Below are 6,000 nucleotides of genomic sequence, written 5' to 3'. Positions count from 1 at the left end.
TGATTCCAACCTACCTTTTCAGGCTTGTCTGTCATTAAACTTTCAATCAAATCCTCTGCCCTTCCCCTTTGACACACTGAACTAAATTTACTCCAGTTCTTAGAATGCCTTCCCCCTTACTCTTATCCACTCCAAATTCTGGAATTAGAAAACTTTGGTTCTAGTCTTTTCCAATACAACCATGTTGTGTGAAATGGGGCAATTGTCAAATAACTTCTCTGGAATTCAGTTTCCTTATCTGCATGAAAATGAGATAAGACAAGAGGATCCTACATTCTTTCACAATTAAAAAAAAAAGTTATGGTTTCTTCACCTTTCAGGACAGCTGTGTCATTTTTTGAACACAGAACAGTTCTTGAGTATCACTTATGAGCAATGAACGCCTGCTCCATGAAGCCAACCTGAACACCCCTATCCCATCCCTAACAGCTTGACTTGCTGACTCCCGTGTACTTACTGTCTATGCCATTCATTTGACGTATATTATTTTTACACCTTATCTTAAATATAGTATTAGCTCCTTAATAGCAAGAACTTACACTTCTGCATATCCTTGACAGATAAAGTTCTCAAACTTTGAAGAGTATAACCTGAGAAACTTGTTAAAATGCTGATTCCCAAGTCTCCCATCCACCTCTTTCAAATTCTGATTCAGTAATTGATAATCTACATTGTAATAAACACCCCCGCACCCCATCCCATGATTCTGATTCAGGTGGTCCAGGGAGCACACTTAGAAAACAACTCAAAGTTGTTTTCCGTTGTGTATAGCACATCCTCTTGCTTGCACTTGGGCTCAAAAACATTTTTTTGAAAGTATGTTTTAATTCAGAAGGAGAGATATACTTGCACTGACACAGATCTAAACTAGAAAATAGCTCAGGAGGAAGGGGAAACTCTAAAATTTTCTGCCCATGTTATCAATAATATTATCCAAGAGGAAAGAAAAGGAGAAAATGCGTAGGAAACCAAGGAGACTGCACAAGGTGCTGCCTGATGGATCAGCTACAAACAAAAAAGACATCAGCTGAAACCCTCAACAATGGTGAAGGAAAGGCTGTCAGGGTGAGCTGATACTTCTCAAGCAGCTGTTTAGCTAAGTCCAGAGAAAGTGTTCAGATCCCTGCTCAGCTGCAGATGGAGACAGACAACAAAATCTTCAAAATTTCATTTTGTGTTCCTACTTTGCCCCAAGCAAACTTAAATAAGAAAAAACAAAACAAACCTCACAGAGGGGTGGGGTGAGATGGTGGGGTTAAAGAAAAAGAAGTAGTGGTAACTTTGAGAGGATTCATATCTTGGATCGTAGAGTCACTTATAGATTGAGAGTGTATTGTCAATCATCTTTGAGGAAATATTTAAAATAAGAGAAGTATAAAGCATTTGCAAATGAGATATATCCTAATTTTGAGAGAAGGAATAAAGTGGGTTCTGAAAATTACAGACTTGTGCTCTTTCACAATTTTAAAACAGATTATTAAAAAGCTTGTCAGGGCTTCCCTGGTGGCGCAGTGGGCTTCCCTGGTGGCGCAGTGGTTGAGAATCCGCCTGCCGATGCAGGAGACACGGGTTCGTGCCCTGGTCCGGGAAGATCCCACATGCCGCGGAGCAACTAAGCCCGTGAGCCATGGCCGCTGAGCCTGTGCGTCCGGAGCCTGTGCTCCGCAACGGGAGAGGCCACAACAGTGAGAGGCCCGCATACCGCAAAAAAAAAAAAAAAAAAGCTTGTCAGCTCTTAGAGATGGAAGAGATGAAAACTTTTAGCTAGTTTAGGTATGCCAAGGACATGAATGTCAAGCTCCTTGTTTTCTTTTAGGATAGATGGGGAGATGCTATAGAAGTTACAACTAATGATTTCAGCAAGGCATTTGACAAACTAATGATATTCTTACGAATAAGATTTTTTTTAAGTTGTTCTATTAGGTCAATTCAGAGTTAGTTGACTAATTTTTTTCAGACATGATTAATTGAGTGAAGCCTCTGGGGCTTTCTTGGTGATTTTCATTAATTCAACAAATATTTATTGAACATTTCACCATGTGCCAGGAACTGCAGTTGGTAGTAGGAAGCCAATGGTAAATAAATCAAAGTCCCTCATCTCAAGGGACCTGGTAGAGGGAGAAAGATAATAGACAAGTAAATGATTATATTCTGTGTCAGGTACTGGTGAGAAAAAGAAAAAAAAAAGGTTAAAGGGAAAAAAGAGTAAGGAGGGATTTCTTCTAAAGGCTGTTTAGAGAGGCTGATAGGATATGGTAATAACAGATCTTTAGTTCAGAGACCTGAACAGATGGAATGAGCTGTTCAGTTATCTGAGGGAGAATATCCCAGGTAGCAGGACAGCAAGTATATGCGCCCAGAGATGGAAGCATGCTTGGCCAAGAGGCCCTCTGATAGGCAGAATGACGGTCCCCCAAAGATGTCATGTGATTAACTCCCAAAACCTGTGAATTTGCTATATTATATTAAGGCAAAGGAACTTTGCAGATGGAATTAAAGTTCCAGACCTTAAAATAGATTATCCTGTATTATCCAGGTAGGTCCCATCTAATCACATGAGCCCTTAAGGCAGAGAACTTTCTCTGGCAGCAAGAGAGATTTGGCAGAAAAGGAAATCAGAGAAATTCCAAGTGAGAATAATACCACACACTGTTGCTGGCTCTGACATGTGTGGTCCCCAGAGCAAGGACCAGAGAGAGGCCTTAGGGAACTAACAGCAGCCCTTAGCTGACAGCCAGCGAGGAAACAGGGACCTCAGTCCTATAAACATAAAGCATGAGATTCTGCCAACAACCAGAAAAAACAGCTGAACCAAATGAACTTCTGACCAGCAGAATTATGAACTAATAAATCTGTATTGCTTTAGCTGCTAAATTTGTGGCAATTTGTGGCCTTTTGTCATGGCAGCAATAGAATACTAATAGACCATGACAATGAATTGAAATGAGGCGGGGAGTGTAACAGGAGATGAAAGGGTGGATTGGAAGAAGGTGAACAAGGGGGCAGCTCCTATGGGGTCTTGCAGACCATTGTAAGGCCTTTATCTTTTACTGTGGGTGAAATGGGGAGTCAGTGGGGGATTGATGCAGGCATAACATAATCAAACTTATGCTGTAAAAGGATCACTTTGAACTACCCTGTATAAGAATCCAGTTAGATGGATGTTGCAATAGTTCACACAACTGTATAAACTTGGGGAAATTGTAAGGGAGAGAGAATGTCAGGTTCTGGGTACATCAGGCTGAACTATATAAAACTGCCATTTGAGTGGGTCAAAAAGAATAGAAAATCAAAGGATGAGTCAAGAGGATTTGCTCATAGATGGCCTATGGCATGCTTGGGAGAGAGGAGTCATTGTTGATCTCCAAACCATCTTGAGCCAAGGGTAGAAGGGTGGTACTGAGATAACAAACAATGCAGAAGGAGCAAGTCTAGAGGGAGATTGGGGACCAGGGGCAGAGAAGGGTTCATCTAGGGCCTTATTATGTACGAAATGCCAATCAGACTCCAAGTGGAGATGTTCATTAAGCTGTTAGATAACACAAGTCTAGAGTTCAGAGGATTGTCTGGAACCGGAACTATTAATTAGGGACTGCTCTCAGATCAACGGTGTTCAAAGCCTTAAGATGATGAGTTCAAATACCATGGAAAAGAATGTAAAGAGAGAAGAATGGTACCTCCTGGCTTACCCCTTTTTGAAAATCTCTCCTAGATCGTATTTTTTTTCTCTGATTTGTAAACACAAATAAATGAATAATCCCACAAACCAAAATATTTTTTAAATATTTAGTTATGTATTTAATGAATTACCTGCCTTAAAAATAATAAAATTGGGGACTTCTTTGGTGGTGCAGTGGTTAAAGATCCGTCTGACAATGCAGGGGACATGGGTTTGAGCCCTGGTCTGGGAGGATCCCACATGCTGCAGAGCAACCAAGCCTAGAGCCACAACTACTGAGCCTGCACTCTAAAGCCCGCGAGCCACAACTACTGAGCCCATGTGCCACAACTACTGAAGCCACGCACCTAGAGCCCGTGCTCTGCAACAAGAGAAGCCACCAGCCCCCACTCACGGCAACTAGAGAAAGCCTGTGTGCAGCAACGAAGACCCAACGCAGCCAAAAATAAAAAGATAAATAAATAAATAATAATAATAACAATAATAATAAAATTGAATAAAATCTGTACCATCACAGAAAATCCAAAATAAAGAGTCATCACTTAATTTTAGTTAGGTCTTCCAAATTAAACACAGATAATAGAGCTGAAATAGTCCAGTGAAATCAGCATAAGCTGCACAATCATATCAAAAGACTAGTAAATTATATTATTCTGTTGCTCTGAGACATTTTAACATCCTAGAATTATATATGTTTCTATGTAACATTTATGCTAAACATCTGGCAAGGAGTATTATTTTTCAATTCATTTTGATACCTCAGCGTTATGAGAATTCAGTATTTACATGTCTGCAATTAAAAACAAAAACAAAACAAAACAGAAAATTACTAACCCAGCAACTTTGTTCTTTGTTTTCTTCTACACATACTGTCCCCATTGTGTGTCAGTGGTTGCTTATGATATGGGTCATAGCTAGTTTATTACTCTCACCAACTTTCCTGCTGGGGAAAAAAAAAAAGTATTCGTGAGCACTTTAGGCTAGTATAAAAACACTTAAAAAAAACCCCAACTCTATCATCAATCTTTCTCTCTGTATCATGACTCTCTCATTCTCTGTCTTATTCTCTCTCTCAGATATAAAGGTTTTATTTATACATGTATGTTACACAAATATCTATATGCATTACAAATATACATCTAAATATATATCTGTATATATACATATATGTCATATATATATATATAAAACTTTTTGTATCACAAAGAGTTGCTGAAATCTTCCTACAAGATAGAAAAATTCCTGACCTGCTGCAATTATCTAAAGTACCTAAAATACTCCTATAAACACAATTGCAAAATATTTTCTCCAACTACATCACAAAATATTAACGTACTAACTTTAGTTCCATGTTTTGAGCCTCTCCTGGGCTGGGTGTGGGGTGGGAATATGCTCTTTATGGTAACATCTATTGGATCATCTGCTGACAAAGCAGAATTTTTAAAGCTTACACATAATCACCCTAATTAAGCCATCAAGTGTCAGGACTTGCTGTGTGAATTTGATTAACTCTAGCCATCTCTGTGGTGCAACTGATGTTAACGCATCAAGGGACTGACTCTGCCTTGGGAGCAATTTCCTTATGCTTATGGCCTCTCCCCCTCCCCCTTCCTGTACTGAAAAAGTATTAAGGAAGGTTTGCAATGCTGCCCTCCAAGTCTGTGAAACTTCCTTTTAGCTGGGAGCCCAATCAAATCCAAAAGCTTTTTTTATGCTTACATTACTATTGCCTTTATACCTTTCTCTGGCACTTAGCTTATCAATATAATACAACTTGTAATATGTAAGGTAGATTGTTCATGTCTCTAACTTACACTAGATTGTGAGCAACTTATTTGTTCATCTTTTGATCCTCCCTAATGGACACACTGTCCCCAATACTCTAGCACAAATATTTGATATCATTAAGCAGAAGAAGCCACTTGAAGACCAACATCCAATCTTTCCTACCCCCATCCCCAACCATCCCCATCACCACACAACTGACTGAAAAGAGCAAAGAAACATAAAATCAAGGGGACTTGTTTTCTTATTGAAAGCATGCTTTACAGTGTTCACTAAGGGATTTATCTTTTTAAACCTACTTATCACATGCCTTTGAGGAAATACTATTGAATGAAGGTCATTGTGATGGTTAATCTTATGTGTCAACTTGGTTAGACTATAGTGCCCAGTTGTTTGGTCAAACACTAGTCTAGATGATGCTGTGATTGGTATTTTGTAGACGTGATTAACATTTACAATCAATGGAGTTTAAAGGAGATTACCCTCAATAATGTAGGTGAGCTTCAACAAGTTGAAGGACTTCAGAGCAAAAAATG

The sequence above is a fragment of the Kogia breviceps genome, chromosome 5, assembly GCF_026419965.1.
Source record: "Kogia breviceps isolate mKogBre1 chromosome 5, mKogBre1 haplotype 1, whole genome shotgun sequence".
NCBI lineage: Eukaryota > Metazoa > Chordata > Mammalia > Artiodactyla > Physeteridae > Kogia > Kogia breviceps.
This window is presented reverse-complemented; position numbering follows the sequence as displayed.